Below are 21,460 nucleotides of genomic sequence, written 5' to 3'. Positions count from 1 at the left end.
ATCTCACAGAGTTACATCTGTAATTCGTGGATCTCTTTGCTAGCCTTATTTCTGTGGAATGTGAAACAGATATTTCGGATCCCTTTGAAGACTATAGGGCCAAAGGAAATATCCTCCGATAACAAAGAGAAGGAAGCTTTCTGAGAATCTTCTTTGTGTTCTGTGAAATCATCTCACAGAGTTACAGCTTTCCCCTCAAGAAGCCTTTCGCTAAGACTGTTATTGTGGAATTGGCAAAGAGATATTTGGAAGCCCATAGAGGGCTATGGTGAAAAAGGAAATATCCTCAGATGAAATCTGGAAAGAAGCTTTCTGAGAAACTGCTTAGTGTTCTGTGAATTCATCTCACAGAGTTACATCTGTATTTCGTGGATCTCTTTGCTAGCCTTCTTTCTGTGGAATCTGAGAACAGATATTTCGCATCCCTTTGAAGACCATAGGGCCAAAGGAAATATCCTCCGATAACAAAGAGAAAGAAGCTTTCTGAGAAACTCCTTTGTGTTCTGTGAAATCATCTCACAGAGTTACAGCTTTCCCCTCAAGAAGACTTTCGCTAAGACAGTTCTTGTGGAATTGGCAAAGTGATATTTGGAAGTCCATAGAGGGCTATGGTGAAAAAGGAAATATCCTCAGATGAAATCTGGAAAGAAGCTTTCAGAGAAACTGCTTAGTGTTCTGTGAATTCATCTCACAGAGTTACATCTGTGTTTCGTAGATCTCTTTGCTAGCCTTATTTCTGTGGAATCTGAGAACAGATATTCAGATCCCTTTGAAGACTATTGGGCCAAAGGAAATATCCTCCGATAACAAAGAGAAAGAAGCTTTCTGAGAAACTTCTTTGTGTTCTGTGAAATCATCTCACAGAGTTACAGCTTTCCCCTCAAGATGACTTTCGCTATGACAGTTCTTGTGGAATTGGCAAAGTGATAATTGGAAGCCCATCGAGGGCTATGGTGAAAAAGGAAATATCCTCAGATGAAATCTGGAAAGAAGCTTTCTGAGAAACTGCTTAGTGTTCTGTGAATTCATCTCACAGAGTTACATCTGTATTTCGTGCATCTCTTTGCTAGCCTTCTTTCTGTGGAATCTGAGAACAGATATTTCGGATCCCTTTGAAGACCATAGGGCCAAAGGAAGTATCCTCCGATAACGAAGAGAAAGAAGATTTCTGAGAAACTTCTTTGTGTTCTGTGAAATCATCTCACAGAGATACAGCTTTCCCCTCAAGAAGCCTTTCGCTAAGACAGTTCTTGTGGAATTGGCAAAGTGATATTTGGAAGCCCATAGAGGGCTCTGGTGAAAAAGGAAATATCCTCAGATGAAATCTGGAAAGAAGCTTTCTGAGAAACTGCTTAGTGTTCTGTGAATTCATCTCACAGAGTTACATCTGCATTTCGAGAATCTCTTTGCTAGCCTTCTTTCTGTGGAATCTGAGAACAGATATTTCGCATCCCTTTGAACACCATAGGGCCATAGGAAATATCCTCCGATAACAAAGAGAAAGAAGCTTTCTGAGAAACTTCTTTGTGTTCTGTGAAATCATCTCACAGAGTTACAGCTTTCCCCTCAAGAAGTCTTTCGCTAAGACAGTTCTTGTGGAATTTGCAAAGTGATATTTGGAAGCCCATAGAGGGCTATGGTGAAAAAGGAAATATCCTCAGATGAAATCTGGAAAGAAGCTTTCTGAGAAACTGCTTAGTGTTCTGTGAATTCATCTCAGAGAGTTACATCTGTGTTTCGTAGATCTCTTTGCTAGCCTTCTTTCTGTGGAATCTGAGAACAGATATTTCGGATCCCGTTGAAGACTATAGGGCCAAAGGAAATATCCTCCGATAACAAAGAGAAAGAAGCTTTCTGAGAAACTTCTTTGTGTTCTGTGAAATCATCTCAAATAGTAACAGCTTTCCCCTCAAGAAGCCTTTCGCTAAGACAGTTCTTGTGGAAATGGCAAAGTGATATTTGGAATCCCATAGAGGGCTATGGTGAAAAAGGAATTATCCTCAGATGAAATCTGGAAAGAAGCTTTCTGAGAAACTGCTTAGTGTTCTGTGAATTCATCTCACAGTGTTACATTTGTATTTCGTGTATCTCTTTGCTAGCCTTCTTTCTGTGGAATCTGAGAACAGATATTTCGGATCCCTTTGAAGACTATAGGGCCAAAGGAAATATCCTCCGATAACAAAGAGAAAGAAGCTTTCTGAGAAACTACTTTGTGTTCTGTGAAATAATCTCACAGACTTACAGCTTTCCCCTCAAGAAGCCTTTCGCTAAGACAGTTCTTGTGGAATTGGCAAAGTGATATTTGGAAGCCCTTAGAGGGCTCTGGTGAAAAAGGAAATATCCTCAGATGAAATCTGGAAAGAAGCTTTCTGAGAAACTGCTTAGTGTTCTGTGAATTCATCTCACAGAGTTACATCTGTATTTCGAGAATCTCTTTGCTAGCCTTATTTCTGTGGAATCTGAGAACAGATATTTCGCATCCCTTTGAACACCATAGGGCCATAGGAAATATCCTCCGATAACAAAGAGAAAGAAGCTTTCTGAGAAACTTCTTTGTGTTCTGTGAAATCATCTCACAGAGTTACAGCTTTCCCCTCAAGAAGCCTTTCGCTAAGACAGTTCTTGTGGAATTGGCAAAGTGATATTTGGAAGCCCATAGAGGGCTATGGTGAAAAAGGAAATATCCTCAGATGAAATCTGGAAAGAAGCTTTCTGAGAAACTGCTTAGTGTTCTGTGAATTCATCTCACAGAGTTACATCTGTGTTTCGTAGATCTCTTTGCTAGCCTTATTTCTGTGGAATCTGAGAACAGATATTTCGGATCCCTTTGAAGACCATAGGGCCAAAGGAAATATCCTCCGATAACAAAGAGAAAGAAGCTTTCTGAGAAACTTCTTCGTGTTCTGTGAAATCATCTCACAGAGTTACAGCTTTCCCCTCAAGAAGCCTTTCACTAAGACAGTTCTTGTGGAATTGGCAAAGTGATATTTGGAAGCCCATAGAGGGCTATGGTGAAAAAGGAAATATCCTCAGATGAAATCTGGAAAGAAGCTTTCTGAGAAACTGCTTAGTGTTCTGTGAATTCATCTCACAGAGTTACATCTGTAATTCGTGGATCTCTTTGCTAGCCTTATTTCTGTGGAATGTGAAACAGATATTTCGGATCCCTTTGAAGACTATAGGGCCAAAGGAAATATCCTCCGATAACAAAGAGAAGGAAGCTTTCTGAGAATCTTCTTTGTGTTCTGTGAAATCATCTCACAGAGTTACAGCTTTCCCCTCAAGAAGCCTTTCGCTAAGACTGTTATTGTGGAATTGGCAAAGAGATATTTGGAAGCCCATAGAGGGCTATGGTGAAAAAGGAAATATCCTCAGATGAAATCTGGAAAGAAGCTTTCTGAGAAACTGCTTAGTGTTCTGTGAATTCATCTCACAGAGTTACATCTGTATTTCGTGGATCTCTTTGCTAGCCTTCTTTCTGTGGAATCTGAGAACAGATATTTCGCATCCCTTTGAAGACCATAGGGCCAAAGGAAATATCCTCCGATAACAAAGAGAAAGAAGCTTTCTGAGAAACTTCTTTGTGTTCTGTGAAATCATCTCACAGAGTTACAGCTTTCCCCTCAAGAAGCCTTTCGCTAAGACAGTTCTTGTGGAATTGGCAAAGTGATATTTGGAAGCCCATAGAGGGCTATGGTGAAAAAGGAAATATCCTCAGATGAAATCTGGAAAGAAGCTTTCAGAGAAACTGCTTAGTGTTCTGTGAATTCATCTCACAGAGTTACATCTGTGTTTCGTAGATCTCTTTGCTAGCCTTATTTCTGTGGAATCTGAGAACAGATATTTCGGATCCCTTTGAAGACCATAGGGCCAAAGGAAATATCCTCCAATAACAAAGAGAAAGAAGCTTTCTGAGAAACTTCTTTGTGTTCTGTGAAATCATCTCACAGAGTTACAGCTTTCCCCTCAAGAAGCCTTTCGCTAAGACAGTTCTTGTGGAATTGGCAAAGTGATATTTGGAAGCCCATAGAGGGCTACGGTGAAAAAGGAAATATCCTCAGATGAAATCTGGAAAGAAGCTTTCTGAGAAACTGCTTAGGGTTCTGTGAATTCATCTCACAGAGTTACATCTGTGTTTCGTAGATCTCTTTGCTAGCCTTATTTCTGTGGAATCTGAGAACACATATTCGGATCCCTTTGAAGACTATAGGGCCAAAGGAAATATCCTCCGATAACAAAGAGAAAGAAGCTTTCTGAGAAACTTCTTTGTGTTCTGTGAAATCATCTCACAGAGTTACAGCGTTCCCCTCAAGAAGCCTTTCGCTAAGACAGTTCTTGTGGAATTGGCAAAGTGATATTTGGAGGCCCTAGAGGTCTATGGTGAAAAAGGAAATATCCTCAGATGAAATCTGGAAAGAAGCTTTCTGAGAAACTGCTTAGTGTTCTGTGAATTCATCTCACAGAGTTACATCTGAAATTCGTGGATCTCTTTGCTAACCTTATTTCTGTGGAATGTGAAACAGATATTTCGGATCCCTTTGAAGACTATAGGGCCAAAGGAAATATCCTCCGATAACAAAGAGAAGGAAGCTTTCTAAGAAACTTCTTTGTGTTCTGTGAAATCATCTCACAGAGTTACAGCTTTCCCCTCAAGAAGCCTTTCGCTAAGACAGATCTTGTGGAATTGGCAAAGTGATATTTGGAAGCCCATAGAGGGCTATGGTGAAAAAGGAATTATCCTCAGATGAAATCTGGAAACAAGCTTTCTGAGAAACTGCTTAGTGTTCTGTGAATTCATCTCACAGAGTTACATTTGTATTTCGTGTATCTCTTTGCTAGCCTTCTTTCTGTGGAATCTGAGAACAGATATTTCGGATCCCTTTGAAGACTATAGGGCCAAAGGAAATATCCTCCGATAACAAAGAGAAAGTAGCTTTCTGAGAAACTTCGTTGTGTTCTGTGAAATAATCTCACAGAGTTACAGCTTTCCCCTCAAGAAGCCTTTCGCTAAGACAGTTCTTGTGGAATTGGCAAAGTGATATTTGGAAGCCCTTAGAGGGCTCTGGTGAAAAAGGAAATATCCTCAGATGAAATCTGGAAAGAAGCTTTCTGAGAAACTGCTTAGTGTTCTGTGAATTCATCTCACAGAGTTACATCTGTATTTCGAGAATCTCTTTGCTAGCCTTCTTTCTGTGGAATCTGAGAACAGATATTTCGGATCCCTTTGAAGACCATAGGGCCAAAGGAAGTATCCTCCAATAACAAAGAGAAAGAAGCTTTCTGAGAAACTTCTTTGTGTTCTGTGAAATCATCTCACAGAGTTACAGCTTTCCCCTCAAGAAGCCTTTCGCTAAGACAGTTCTTGTGGAATTGGCAAAGTGATATTTGGAAGCCCATAGAGGGCTATGGTGAAAAAGGAAATATCCTCAGATGAAATCTGGAAAGAAGCTTTCTGAGAAACTGCTTAGTGTTCTGTGAATTCATCTCACAGAGTTACATCTGTATTTCGTGGATCTCTTTGCTAGCCTTCTTTCTGTGGAATCTGAGAACAGATATTTCGCATCCCTTTGAAGACCATAGGGCCAAAGGAAATATCCTCCGATAACAAAGAGAAAGAAGCTTTCTGAGAAACTCCTTTGTGTTCTGTGAAATCATCTCACAGAGTTACAGCTTTCCCCTCAAGAAGACTTTCGCTAAGACAGTTCTTGTGGAATTGGCAAAGTGATATTTGGAAGTCCATAGAGGGCTATGGTGAAAAAGGAAATATCCTCAGATGAAATCTGGAAAGAAGCTTTCAGAGAAACTGCTTAGTGTTCTGTGAATTCATCTCACAGAGTTACATCTGTGTTTCGTAGATCTCTTTGCTAGCCTTATTTCTGTGGAATCTGAGAACAGATATTCAGATCCCTTTGAAGACTATTGGGCCAAAGGAAATATCCTCCGATAACAAAGAGAAAGAAGCTTTCTGAGAAACTTCTTTGTGTTCTGTGAAATCATCTCACAGAGTTACAGCTTTCCCCTCAAGATGACTTTCGCTATGACAGTTCTTGTGGAATTGGCAAAGTGATAATTGGAAGCCCATCGAGGGCTATGGTGAAAAAGGAAATATCCTCAGATGAAATCTGGAAAGAAGCTTTCTGAGAAACTGCTTAGTGTTCTGTGAATTCATCTCACAGAGTTACATCTGTATTTCGTGCATCTCTTTGCTAGCCTTCTTTCTGTGGAATCTGAGAACAGATATTTCGGATCCCTTTGAAGACCATAGGGCCAAAGGAAGTATCCTCCGATAACGAAGAGAAAGAAGATTTCTGAGAAACTTCTTTGTGTTCTGTGAAATCATCTCACAGAGTTACAGCTTTCCCCTCAAGAAGCCTTTCACTAAGACAGTTCTTGTGGAATTGGCAAAGTGATATTTGGAAGCCCATAGAGGGCTCTGGTGAAAAAGGAAATATCCTCAGATGAAATCTGGAAAGAAGCTTTCTGAGAAACTGCTTAGTGTTCTGTGAATTCATCTCACAGAGTTACATCTGCATTTCGAGAATCTCTTTGCTAGCCTTCTTTCTGTGGAATCTGAGAACAGATATTTCGCATCCCTTTGAACACCATAGGGCCATAGGAAATATCCTCCGATAACAAAGAGAAAGAAGCTTTCTGAGAAACTTCTTTGTGTTCTGTGAAATCATCTCACAGAGTTACAGCTTTCCCCTCAAGAAGTCTTTCGCTAAGACAGTTCTTGTGGAATTTGCAAAGTGATATTTGGAAGCCCATAGAGGGCTATGGTGAAAAAGGAAATATCCTCAGATGAAATCTGGAAAGAAGCTTTCTGAGAAACTGCTTAGTGTTCTGTGAATTCATCTCAGAGAGTTACATCTGTGTTTCGTAGATCTCTTTGCTAGCCTTCTTTCTGTGGAATCTGAGAACAGATATTTCGGATCCCGTTGAAGACTATAGGGCCAAAGGAAATATCCTCCGATAACAAAGAGAAAGAAGCTTTCTGAGAAACTTCTTTGTGTTCTGTGAAATCATCTCAAATAGTAACAGCTTTCCCCTCAAGAAGCCTTTCGCTAAGACAGTTCTTGTGGAATTGGCAAAGTGATATTTGGAATCCCATAGAGGGCTATGGTGAAAAAGGAATTATCCTCAGATGAAATCTGGAAAGAAGCTTTCTGAGAAACTGCTTAGTGTTCTGTGAATTCATCTCACAGTGTTACATTTGTATTTCGTGTATCTCTTTGCTAGCCTTCTTTCTGTGGAATCTGAGAACAGATATTTCGGATCCCTTTGAAGACTATAGGGCCAAAGGAAATATCCTCCGATAACAAAGAGAAAGAAGCTTTCTGAGAAACTACTTTGTGTTCTGTGAAATAATCTCACAGACTTACAGCTTTCCCCTCAAGAAGCCTTTCGCTAAGACAGTTCTTGTGGAATTGGCAAAGTGATATTTGGAAGCCCTTAGAGGGCTCTGGTGAAAAAGGCAATATCCTCAGATGAAATCTGGAAAGAAGCTTTCTGAGAAACTGCTTAGTGTTCTGTGAATTCATCTCACAGAGTTACATCTGTATTTCGAGAATCTCTTTGCTAGCCTTATTTCTGTGGAATCTGAGAACAGATATTTCGCATCCCTTTGAACACCATAGGGCCATAGGAAATATCCTCCGATAACAAAGAGAAAGAAGCTTTCTGAGAAACTTCTTTGTGTTCTGTGAAATCATCTCACAGAGTTACAGCTTTCCCCTCAAGAAGCCTTTCGCTAAGACAGTTCTTGTGGAATTGGCAAAGTGATATTTGGAAGCCCATAGAGGGCTATGGTGAAAATGGAAATATCCTCAGATGAAATCTGGAAAGAAGCTTTCTGAGAAACTGCTTAGTGTTCTGTGAATTCATCTCACAGAGTTACATCTGTGTTTCGTAGATCTCTTTGCTAGCCTTATTTCTGTGGAATCTGAGAACAGATATTTCGGATCCCTTTGAAGACCATAGGGCCAAAGGAAATATCCTCCGATAACAAAGAGAAAGAAGCTTTCTGAGAAACTTCTTTGTGTTCTGTGAAATCATCTCACAGAGTTACAGCTTTCCCCTCAAGAAGCCTTTCACTAAGACAGTTCTTGTGGAATTGGCAAAGTGATATTTGGAAGCCCATAGAGGGCTATGGTGAAAAAGGAAATATCCTCAGATGAAATCTGGAAAGAAGCTTTCTGAGAAACTGCTTAGTGTTCTGTGAATTCATCTCACAGAGTTACATCTGTAATTCGTGGATCTCTTTGCTAGCCTTATTTCTGTGGAATGTGAAACAGATATTTCGGATCCCTTTGAAGACTATAGGGCCAAAGGAAATATCCTCCGATAACAAAGAGAAGGAAGCTTTCTGAGAATCTTCTTTGTGTTCTGTGAAATCATCTCACAGAGTTACAGTTTTCCCCTCAAGAAGCCTTTCGCTAAGACTGTTATTGTGGAATTGGCAAAGAGATATTTGGAAGCCCATAGAGGGCTATGGTGAAAAAGGAAATATCCTCAGATGAAATCTGGAAAGAAGCTTTCTGAGAAACTGCTTAGTGTTCTGTGAATTCATCTCACAGAGTTACATCTGTATTTCGTGGATCTCTTTGCTAGCCTTCTTTCTGTGGAATCTGAGAACAGATATTTCGCATCCCTTTGAAGACCATAGGGCCAAAGGAAATATCCTCCGATAACAAAGAGAAAGAAGCTTTCTGAGAAACTCCTTTGTGTTCTGTGAAATCATCTCACAGAGTTACAGCTTTCCCCTCAAGAAGACTTTCGCTAAGACAGTTCTTGTGGAATTGGCAAAGTGATATTTGGAAGTCCATAGAGGGCTATGGTGAAAAAGGAAATATCCTCAGATGAAATCTGGAAAGAAGCTTTCAGAGAAACTGCTTAGTGTTCTGTGAATTCATCTCACAGAGTTACATCTGTGTTTCGTAGATCTCTTTGCTAGCCTTATTTCTGTGGAATCTGAGAACAGATATTCAGATCCCTTTGAAGACTATTGGGCCAAAGGAAATATCCTCCGATAACAAAGAGAAAGAAGCTTTCTGAGAAACTTCTTTGTGTTCTGTGAAATCATCTCACAGAGTTACAGCTTTCCCCTCAAGATGACTTTCGCTATGACAGTTCTTGTGGAATTGGCAAAGTGATAATTGGAAGCCCATCGAGGGCTATGGTGAAAAAGGAAATATCCTCAGATGAAATCTGGAAAGAAGCTTTCTGAGAAACTGCTTAGTGTTCTGTGAATTCATCTCACAGAGTTACATCTGCATTTCGAGAATCTCTTTGCTAGCCTTCTTTCTGTGGAATCTGAGAACAGATATTTCGCATCCCTTTGAACACCATAGGGCCATAGGAAATATCCTCCGATAACAAAGAGAAAGAAGCTTTCTGAGAAACTTCTTTGTGTTCTGTGAAATCATCTCACAGAGTTACAGCTTTCCCCTCAAGAAGTCTTTCGCTAAGACAGTTCTTGTGGAATTTGCAAAGTGATATTTGGAAGCCCATAGAGGGCTATGGTGAAAAAGGAAATATCCTCAGATGAAATCTGGAAAGAAGCTTTCTGAGAAACTGCTTAGTGTTCTGTGAATTCATCTCAGAGAGTTACATCTGTGTTTCGTAGATCTCTTTGCTAGCCTTCTTTCTGTGGAATCTGAGAACAGATATTTCGGATCCCGTTGAAGACTATAGGGCCAAAGGAAATATCCTCCGATAACAAAGAGAAAGAAGCTTTCTGAGAAACTTCTTTGTGTTCTGTGAAATCATCTCAAATAGTAACAGCTTTCCCCTCAAGAAGCCTTTCGCTAAGACAGTTCTTGTGGAATTGGCAAAGTGATATTTGGAATCCCATAGAGGGCTATGGTGAAAAAGGAATTATCCTCAGATGAAATCTGGAAAGAAGCTTTCTGAGAAACTGCTTAGTGTTCTGTGAATTCATCTCACAGTGTTACATTTGTATTTCGTGTATCTCTTTGCTAGCCTTCTTTCTGTGGAATCTGAGAACAGATATTTCGGATCCCTTTGAAGACTATAGGGCCAAAGGAAATATCCTCCGATAACAAAGAGAAAGAAGCTTTCTGAGAAACTACTTTGTGTTCTGTGAAATAATCTCACAGACTTACAGCTTTCCCCTCAAGAAGCCTTTCGCTAAGACAGTTCTTGTGGAATTGGCAAAGTGATATTTGGAAGCCCTTAGAGGGCTCTGGTGAAAAAGGAAATATCCTCAGATGAAATCTGGAAAGAAGCTTTCTGAGAAACTGCTTAGTGTTCTGTGAATTCATCTCACAGAGTTACATCTGTATTTCGAGAATCTCTTTGCTAGCCTTATTTCTGTGGAATCTGAGAACAGATATTTCGCATCCCTTTGAACACCATAGGGCCATAGGAAATATCCTCCGATAACAAAGAGAAAGAAGCTTTCTGAGAAACTTCTTTGTGTTCTGTGAAATCATCTCACAGAGTTACAGCTTTCCCCTCAAGAAGCCTTTCGCTAAGACAGTTCTTGTGGAATTGGCAAAGTGATATTTGGAAGCCCATAGAGGGCTATGGTGAAAAAGGAAATATCCTCAGATGAAATCTGGAAAGAAGCTTTCTGAGAAACTGCTTAGTGTTCTGTGAATTCATCTCACAGAGTTACATCTGTGTTTCGTAGATCTCTTTGCTAGCCTTATTTCTGTGGAATCTGAGAACAGATATTTCGGATCCCTTTGAAGACCATAGGGCCAAAGGAAATATCCTCCGATAACAAAGAGAAAGAAGCTTTCTGAGAAACTTCTTTGTGTTCTGTGAAATCATCTCACAGAGTTACAGCTTTCCCCTCAAGAAGCCTTTCACTAAGACAGTTCTTGTGGAATTGGCAAAGTGATATTTGGAAGCCCATAGAGGGCTATGGTGAAAAAGGAAATATCCTCAGATGAAATCTGGAAAGAAGCTTTCTGAGAAACTGCTTAGTGTTCTGTGAATTCATCTCACAGAGTTACATCTGTAATTCGTGGATCTCTTTGCTAGCCTTATTTCTGTGGAATGTGAAACAGATATTTCGGATCCCTTTGAAGACTATAGGGCCAAAGGAAATATCCTCCGATAACAAAGAGAAGGAAGCTTTCTGAGAATCTTCTTTGTGTTCTGTGAAATCATCTCACAGAGTTACAGCTTTCCCCTCAAGAAGCCTTTCGCTAAGACTGTTATTGTGGAATTGGCAAAGAGATATTTGGAAGCCCATAGAGGGCTATGGTGAAAAAGGAAATATCCTCAGATGAAATCTGGAAAGAAGCTTTCTGAGAAACTGCTTAGTGTTCTGTGAATTCATCTCACAGAGTTACATCTGTATTTCGTGGATCTCATTGCTAGCCTTCTTTCTGTGGAATCTGAGAACAGATATTTCGCATCCCTTTGAAGACCATAGGGCCAAAGGAAATATCCTCCGATAACAAAGAGAAAGAAGCTTTCTGAGAAACTTCTTTGTGTTCTGTGAAATCATCTCACAGAGTTACAGCTTTCCCCTCAAGAAGCCTTTCGCTAAGACAGTTCTTGTGGAATTGGCAAAGTGATATTTGGAAGTCCATAGAGGGCTATGGTGAAAAAGGAAATATCCTCAGATGAAATTTGGAAAGAAGCTTTCTGATAAACTGCTTAGTGTTCTGTGAATTCATCTCACAGTGTTACATCTGTGTTTCATAGATCTCTTTGCTAGCCTTATTTCTGTGGAATCTGAGAACAGATATTCAGATCCCTTTGAAGACTATAGGGCCAAAGGAAATATCCTCCGATAACAAAGAGAAAGAAGCTTTCTGAGAAACTTCTTTGTGTTCTGTGAAATCATCTCACAGAGTTACAGCTTTCCCCTCAAGATGACTTTTGCTATGACAGTTCTTGTGGAATTGGCAAAGTGATATTTGGAAGCCCATAGAGGGCTATGGTGAAAAAGGAAATATCCTCAGATGAAATCTGGAAAGAAGCTTTCTGAGAAACTGCTTAGTGTTCTGTGAATTCATCTCACAGAGTTACATCTGTGTTTCGTAGATCTCTTTGCTAGCCTTCTTTCTGTGGAATCTGAGAACACATATTCGGATCCCTTTGAAGACTATAGGGCCAAAGGAAATATCCTCCGATAACAAAGAGAAAGAAGCTTTCTGAGAAACTTCTTTGTGTTCTGTGAAATCATCTCACAGAGTTACAGCTTTCCCCTCAAGAAGCCTTTCGCTAAGACAGTTCTTGTGGAATTGGCAAAGTGATAATTGGAAGCCCATCGAGGGCTATGGTGAAAAAGGAAATATCCTCAGATGAAATCTGGAAAGAAGCTTTCTGAGAAACTGCTTAGTGTTCTGTGAATTCATCTCACAGAGTTACATCTGTGTTTCGTGCATCTCTTTGCTAGCCTTCTTTCTGTGGAATCTGAGAACAGATATTTCGGATCCCTTTGAAGACCATAGGGCCAAAGGAAATATCCTCCGATAACGAAGAGAAAGAAGATTTCTGAGAAACTTCTTTGTGTTCTGTGAAATCATCTCACAGAGTTACAGCTTTCCCCTCAAGAAGCCTTTCGCTAAGACAGTTCTTGTGGAATTGGCAAAGTGATATTTGGAAGCCCATAGAGGGCTCTGGTGAAAAAGGAAATATCCTCAGATGAAATCTGGAAAGAAGCTTTCTGAGAAACTGCTTAGTGTTCTGTGAATTCATCTCACAGAGTTACATCTGCATTTCGAGAATCTCTTTGCTAGCCTTCTTTCTGTGGAATCTGAGAACAGATATTTCGCATCCCTTTGAACACCATAGGGCCATAGGAAATATCCTCCGATAACAAAGAGAAAGAAGCTTTCTGAGAAACTTCTTTGTGTTCTGTGAAATCATCTCACAGAGTTACAGCTTTCCCCTCAAGAAGCCTTTCGCTAAGACAGTTCTTGTGGAATTGGCAAAGTGATATTTGGAAGCCCATAGAGGGCTATGGTGAAAAAGGAAATATCCTCAGATGAAATCTGGAAAGAAGCTTTCTGAGAAACTGCTTAGTGTTCTGTGAATTCATCTCACAGAGTTACATCTGTGTTTCGTAGATCTCTTTGCTAGCCTTCTTTCTGTGGAATCTGAGAACAGATATTTCGGATCCCGTTGAAGACTATAGGGCCAAAGGAAATATCCTCCGATAACAAAGAGAAAGAAGCTTTCTGAGAAACTTCTTTGTGTTCTGTGAAATCATCTCACATAGTTACAGCTTTCCCCTCAAGAAGCCTTTCGCTAAGACAGTTCTTGTGGAATTGGCAATGTGATATTTGGAATCCCATAGAGGGCTATGGAGAAAAAGGAATTATCCTCAGATGAAATCTGGAAAGTAGCTTTCTGAGAAACTGCTTAGTGTTCTGTGAATTCATCTCACAGAGTTACATTTGTATTTCGTGTATCTCTTTGCTAGCCTTCTTTCTGTGGAATCTGAGAACAGATATTTCGGAGCCCTTTGAAGACTATAGGGCCAAAGTAAATATCCTCCGATAACAAAGAGAAAGAAGCTTTCTGAGAAACTTCGTTGTGTTCTGTGTAAAAATCTCACAGAGTTACAGCTTTCCCCTCAAGAAGCCTTTCGCTAAGACAGTTCTTGTGGAATTGGCAAAGTGATATTTGGAAGCCCTTAGAGGGCTCTGGTGAAAAAGGAAATATCCTCAGATGAAATCTGGAAAGAAGCTTTCTGAATAACTGCTTAGTGTTCTGTGAATTCATCTCACAGAGTTACATCTGTATTTCGAGAATCTCTTTGCTAGCCTTCTTTCTGTGGAATCTGAGAACAGATATTTCGCATCCCTTTGAACACCATAGGGCCATAGGAAATATCCTCCGATAACAAAGAGAAAGAAGCTTTCTGAGAACCTCCTTTTGTTCTGTGAAATCATCTCACAGAGTTACAGCTTTCCCCTCAAGAAGCCTTTCGCTAAGACAGTTCTTGTGGAATTGGCAAAGTGATATTTGGAAGCCCATAGAGGGCTATGTTGAAAAAGGAAATATCCTCAGATGAAATCTGGAAAGAAGCTTTCTGAGAAACTGCTTAGTGTTCTGTGAATTCATCTCACAGAGTTACATCTGTGTTTCGTAGATCTCTTTGCTAGCCTTATTTCTGTGGAATCTGAGAACAGATATTTCGGATCCCTTTGAAGACCATAGGGCCAAAAGAAATATCCTCCGATAACAAAGAGAAAGAAGCTTTCTGAGAAACTTCTTTGTGTTCTGTGAAATCATCTCACAGAGTTACAGCTTTCCCCTCAAGAAGCCTTTCGCTAAGACAGTTCTTGTGGAATTGGCAAAGTGATATTTGGAAGCCCATAGAGGGCTATGTTGAAAAAGGAAATATCCTCAGATGAAATCTGGAAAGAAGCTTTCTGAGAAACTGCTTAGTGTTCTGTGAATTCATCTCACAGAGTTACATCTGTAATTCGTGGATCTCTTTGCTAGCCTTATTTCTGTGGAATGTGAAACAGATATTTCGGATCCCTTTGAAGACTGTAGGGCCAAAGGAAATATCCTCCGATAACAAAGAGAAGGAAGCTTTCTGAGAATCTTCTTTGTGTTCTGTGAAATCATCTCAGAGAGTTACAGCTTTCCCTTCAAGAAGCCTTTCGCTAAGACAGTTATTGTGGAATTGGCAAAGAGATATTTGGAAGCCCATAGAGGGCTATGGTGAAAAAGGAAATATCCTCAGATGAAATCTGGAAAGAAGCTTTCTGAGAAACTGCTTAGTGTTCTGTGAATTCATCTCACAGAGTTACATCTGTGTTTCGTAGATCTCTTTGCTAGCCTTCTTTCTGTGGAATCTGAGAACAGATATTTCGGATCCCTTTGAAGACTATAGGGCCAAAGGAAATATCCTCCGATAACAAAGAGAAAGAAGCTTTCTGAGAAACTTCTTTGTGTTCTGTGAAATCATCTCACAGAGTTACAGCTTTCCCCTCAAGAAGCCTTTCGCTAAGACAGTTCTTGTGGAATTGGCAAAGTGATATTTGGAAGCCCATAGAGGGCTACGGTGAAAAAGGAAATATCCTCAGATGAAATCTGGAAAGAAGCTTTCTGAGAAACTGCTTAGTGTTCTGTGAATTCATCTCACAGAGTTACATCTGTGTTTCGTAGATCTCTTTGCTAGCCTTCTTTCTGTGGAATTTGAGAACAGATATTTCGGATACCTTTGAAGACTATAGGGCCAAAGGAAATATCCTCTGATAACAAAGAGAAAGAAGCTTTCTGAGAAACTTCTTTGTGTTCTGTGAAATCATCTCACAGAGTTACAGCTTTCCCCTCAAGAAGCCTTTCGCTAAGACAGTTCTTGTGGATTTGGCAAAGTGATAATTGGAAGCCCATCGAGGGCTATGGTGGAAAAGGAAATATCCTCAGATGAAATCTCGAAAGAAGCTTTCTGAGAAACTGCTTAGTGTTCTGTGAATTCATCTCACAGAGTTACATCTGTATTTCGTGGATCTCTTTGCTAGCCTTCTTTCTGTGGAATCTGAGAACATATATTTCGGATCCCTTTGAAGACCATAGGGCCAAAGGAAATATCCCTCGATAACGAAGAGAAAGAAGATTTCTGAGAAACTTCTTTGTGTTCTGTGAAATCATCTCACAGAGTTACAGCTTTCCCCTCAAGAAGCCTTTCGCTAAGACAGTTCTTGTGGAATTGGCAAAGTGATATTTGGAAGCCCATAGAGGGCTATGGTGAAAAAGGAAATATCCTCAGATGAAATCTGGAAAGAAGCTTTCTGAGAAACTGCTTAGTGTTCTGTGAATTCATCTCACAGAGTTACATCTGTAATTCGTGGATCTCTTTGCTAGCCTTATTTCTGTGGAATGTGAAACAGATATTTCGGATCCCTTTGAAGACTATAGGGCCAAAGGAAATATCCTCCGATAACAAAGAGAAAGAAGCTTTCTGAGAAACTTCTTTGTGTTCTGTGAAATCATCTCACAGAGTTACAGCTTTCCCCTCAAGAAGCCTTTCGCTAAGACAGTTCTTGTGGAATTGGCAAAGTGATATTTGGAAGTCCATAGAGGGCTATGGTGAAAAAGGAAATATCCTCAGATGAAATCTGGAAAGAAGCTTTCTGAGAAACTGCTTAGTGTTCTGTGAATTCATCTCCCAGATTTATATCTGTGTTTCGTAAATCTCTTTGCTAGCCTTATTTCTGTGGAATCTGAGAACAGATATTCAGATCCCTTTGAAGACTATAGGGCCAAAGGAAATATCTTCCGATAACAAAGAGAAAGAACTTTCTGAGAAACTTCTTTGTGTTCTGTGAAATCATCTCATAGAGTTACAGCTTTCCCCTCAAGAAGCCTTTCGCTAAGACAGTTCTTGTGGAATTGGCAAAGTGATATTTGGAAGCCCTTAGAGGGCTCTGGTGAAAAAGGAAATATCCTCAGATGAAATCTGGAAAGAAGCTTTCTGAGAAACTGCTTAGTGTTCTGTGAATTCATCTCACAGAGTTACATCTGTATTTCGAGAATCTCTTTGCTAGCCTTCTTTCTGTGGAATGTGAAACAGATATTTCGGATCCCTTTGAAGACTATAGGGCCAAAGGAAATATCCTCCGATAACAAAGAGAAGGAAGCTTTCTGAGAATCTTCTTTGTGTTCTGTGAAATCATCTCACAGAGTTACAGCTTTCCCCTCAAGAAGCCTTTCGCTAAGACAGTTCTTGTGGAATTGGCAAAGTGATATTTGGAAGCCCATAGAGGGCTATGGTGAAAAAGGAAATATCCTCAGATGAAATCTGGAAAGAAGCTTTCTGAGAAACTGCTTAATGTTCTGTGAATTCATCTCACAGAGTTACATCTGTGTTTCGTAGATCTCTTTGCTAGCCTTATTTCTGTGGAATCTGAGAACAGATATTTCGGATCCCTTTGAAGACCATAGGGCCAAAGGAAATATCCTCCGATAACAAAGAGAAAGAAGCTTTCTGAGAAACTTCTTTGTGTTCTGTGAAATCATCTCACAGAGTTACAGCTTTCCCCTCAAGAAGCCTTTCGCTAAGACAGTTCTTGTGGAATTGGCAAAGTGATATTTGGAAGCCCATAGAGGGCTATGTTGAAAAAGGAAATATCCTCAGATGAAATCTGGAAAGAAGCTTTCTGAGAAACTGCTTAGTGTTCTGTGAATTCATCTCACAGAGTTACATCTGTAATTCGTGGATCTCTTTGCTAGCCTTATTTCTGTGGAATGTGAAACAGATATTTCGGATCCCTTTGAAGACTATAGGGCCAAAGGAAATATCCTCCGATAACAAAGAGAAGGAAGCTTTCTGAGAATCTTCTTTGTGTTCTGTGAAATCATCTCAGAGAGTTACAGCTTTCCCTTCAAGAAGCCTTTCGCTAAGACAGTTATTGTGGAATTGGCAAAGAGATATTTGGAAGCCCATAGAGGGCTATGGTGAAAAAGGAAATATCCTCAGATGAAATCTGGAAAGAAGCTTTCTGAGAAACTGCTTAGTGTTCTGTGAATTCATCTCACAGAGTTACATCTGTGTTTCGTAGATCTCTTTGCTAGCCTTCTTTCTGTGGAATCTGAGAACAGATATTTCGGATCCCTTTGAAGACTATAGGGCCAAAGGAAATATCCTCCGATAACAAAGAGAAAGAAGCTTTCTGATAAACTTCTTTGTGTTCTGTGAAATCATCTCACAGAGTTACAGCTTTCCCCTCAAGAAGCCTTTCGCTAAGACAGTTCTTGTGGAATTGGCAAAGTGATATTTGGAAGCCCCCAGAGGGCTACGGTGAAAAAGGAAATATCCTCAGATGAAATCTGGAAAGAAGCTTTCTGAGAAACTGCTTAGTGTTCTGTGAATTCATCTCACAGAGTTACATCTGTGTTTCGTAGATCTCTTTGCTAGCCTTATTTCTGTTCAATCTGAGAACACATATTCGGATCCCTTTGAAGACTATAGGGCCAAAGGAAATATCCTCCGATAACAAAGAGAAAGAAGCTTTCTGAGAAACTTCTTTGTGTTCTGTGAAATCATCTCACAGAGTTACAGCTTTCCCCTCAAGAAGCCTTTCGGTAAGATAGTTCTTGTGGAATTGGCAAAGTGATAATTGGAAGCCCATCGAGGGCTATGGTGGAAAAGGAAATATCCTCAGATGAAATCTCGAAAGAAGCTTTCTGAGAAATTGCTTAGTGTTCTGTGAATTCATCTCACAGAGTTACATCTGTATTTCGTGGATCTCTTTGCTAGCCTTCTTTCTGTGGAATCTGAGAACATATATTTCGGATCCCTTTGAAGACCATAGGGCCAAAGGAAATATCCCTCGATAACGAAGAGAAAGAAGATTTTGAGAAACTTCTTTGTGTTCTGTGAAATCATCTCACAGAGTTACAGCTTTCCCCTCAAGAAGCCTTTCGCTAAGACAGTTCTTGTGGAATTGGCAAAGTGATATTTGGAAGCCCATAGAGGGCTATGGTGCAAAAGGAAATATCCTCAGATGAAATCTGGAAAGAAGCTTTCTGAGAAACTGCTTAGTGTTCTGTGAATTCATCTCACAGAGTTACATCTGTAATTCGTGGATCTCTTTGCTAGCCTTATTTCTGTGGAATGTGAAACAGATATTTCGGATCCCTTTGAAGACTATAGGGCCAAAGGAAATATCCTCCGATAACAAAGAGAAAGAAGCTTTCTGAGAAACTTCTTTGTGTTCTGTGAAATCATCTCACAGAGTTACAGCTTTCCCCTGAAGAAGCCTTTCGCTAAGACAGTTCTTGTGGAATTGGCAAAGTGATATTTGGAAGTCCATAGAGGGCTATGGTGAAAAAGGAAATATCCTCAGATAAAATCTGGAAAGAAGCTTTCTGAGAAACTGCTTAGTGTTCTGTGAATTCATCTCACAGAGTTACATCTGTGTTTCGTAGGTCTCTTTGCTAGCCTTCTTTCTGTGGATTCTGAGAACAGATATTTCGGATCCCTTTGAAGACTATAGGGCCAAAGGAAATATCCTCCGATAACAAAGAGAAAGAAGCTTTCTGAGAAACTTCTTTGTGTTCTGTGAAATCATCTCACAGAGTTACAGCTTTCCCCTCAAGAAGCCTTTCGCTAAGAGAGTTCTTGTGGAATTGGCAAAGTGATATTTGGAAGCCCATAGAGGGCTACGGTGAAAAAGGAAATATCCTCAGATGAAATCTGGAAAGAAGCTTTCTGAGAAACTGCTTAGTGTTCTGTGAATTCATCTCACAGAGTTACATCTGTATTTCGTGGATCTCTTTGCTAGCCCTCTTTCTGTGGAATCTGAGAACAGATATTTCGGATCCCTTTGAAGACCATAGGGCCAAAGGAAATATCCTCCGATAACAAAGAGAAAGAAGCTTTCTGAGAAACTTCTTTGTGTTCTGTGAAATCATCTCACAGAGTTACAGCTTTCCCCTGAAGAAGCCTTTCGCTAAGACAGTTCTTGTGGAATTGGCAAAGTGATATTTGGAAGTCCATAGAGGGCTATGGTGAAAAAGGAAATATCCTCAGATGAAATCTGGAAAGAAGCTTTCTGAGAAACTGCTTAGTGTTCTGTGAATTCATCTCACAGAGTTACATCTGTGTTTCGTAGGTCTCTTTGCTAGCCTTCTTTCTGTGGATTCTGAGAACAGATATTTCGGATCCCTTTGAAGACTATAGGGCCAAAGGAAATATCCTCCGATAACAAAGAGAAAGAAGCTTTCTGAGAAACTTCTTTGTGTTCTGTGAAATCATCTCACAGAGTTACAGCTTTCCCCTCAAGAAGCCTTTCGCTAAGAGAGTTCTTGTGGAATTGGCAAAGTGATATTTGGAAGCCCATAGAGGGCTACGGTGAAAAAGGAAATATCCTCCGATGAAATCTGGAAAGAAGCTTTCTGAGAAACTGCTTAGTGTTCTGTGAATTCATCTCACAGAGTTACATCTGTATTTCGTGGATCTCTTTGCTAGCCTTCTTTCTGTGGAATCTGAGAACAGATATTTCGGATCCCTTTGAAGACCATAGGGCCAAAGGAAATATCCTCCGATAACAAAGAGAAAGAAGCTTTCTGAGAAACTTCTTTGTGTTCTGTGAAATCATCTCACAGAGTTACAGCTTTCCCCTGAAGAAGCCTTTCGCTAAGACAGTTCTTGTGGAATTGGCAAAGTGATATTTGGAAGTCCATAGAGGGCTATGGTGAAAAAGGAAATATCCTCAGATGAAATCTGGAAAGAAGCTTTCTGAGAAACTGCTTAGTGTTCTGTGAATTCATCTCACTGAGTTACATCTGTGTTTCGTAGATCTCTTTGCTAGCCTTCTTTCTGTGGAATCTGAGAACAGATATTTCGGATCCCTTTGAAGACTACAGGGCCAAAGGAAATATCCTCCGATAACAAAGAGAAAGAAGCTTTCTGAGAAACTTCTTTGTGTTCTGTGAAATCATCTCACAGAGTTACAGCTTTCCCCTCAAGAAGCCTTTCGCTAAGACAGTTCTTGTGGAATTGGCAAAGTGATATTTGGAAGCCCATAGAGGGCTACGGTGAAAAAGGAAATATCCTCAGATGAAATCTGGAAAGAAGCTTTCTGAGAAACTGCTTAGTGTTCTGTGAATTCATCTCACAGAGTTACATATGTATGTCGTGGATCTCTTTGCTAGCCTTCTTTCTGTGGAATCTGAGAACAGATATTTCGGATCCCTTTGAAGACCATAGGGCCAAAGGAAATATCCTCCGATAACAAAGAGAAAGAAGCTTTCTGAGAAACTTCTTTGTGTTCTGTGAAATCATCTCACAGAGTTACAGCTTTCCCCTGAAGAAGCCTTTCGCTAAGACAGTTCTTGTGGAATTGGCAAAGTGATATTTGGAAGCCCATAGAGGGCTACGGTGAAAAAGGAAATATCCTCCGATGAAATCTGGAAAGAAGCTTTCTGAGAAACTGCTTAGTGTTCTGTGAATTCATCTCACAGAGTTACATATGTATTTCGTGGATCTCTTTGCTAGCCTTCTTTCTGTGGAATCTGAGAACAGATATTTCGGATCCCTTTGAAGACCATAGGGCCAAAGGAAATATCCTCCGATAACAAAGAGAAAGAAGCTTTTTGAGAAACTTCTTTGTGTTTTGTGAAATCATCTCACCGAGTTACAGCTTTCCCCTGAAGAAGCCTTTCGCTAAGACAGTTCTTGGGGAATTGGCAAAGTGATATTTGGAAGTCCATAGAGGGCTATGGTGAAAAAGGAAATATCCTCAGATGAATTCTGGAAAGAAGCTTTCTGAGAAACTGCTTAGTGTTCTGTGAATTCATCTCACAGAGTTACATCTGTGTTTCCTAAATCTCTTTGCTAGCCTTATTTCTGTGGAATCTGAGAACAGATATTCAGATCCCTTTGAAGACTATAGGGCCAAAGGAAATATCCTCCGATAACAAAGAGAAAGAAGCTTTCTGAGAAACTTCTTTGTGTTCTGTGAAATCATCTCACAGAGTTACAGCTTTCCCCTCAAGAATACTTTCGCTAAGA

Source organism: Macaca nemestrina, chromosome 10, assembly GCF_043159975.1.
Source record: "Macaca nemestrina isolate mMacNem1 chromosome 10, mMacNem.hap1, whole genome shotgun sequence".
Lineage (NCBI taxonomy): Eukaryota > Metazoa > Chordata > Mammalia > Primates > Cercopithecidae > Macaca > Macaca nemestrina.
This window is presented reverse-complemented; position numbering follows the sequence as displayed.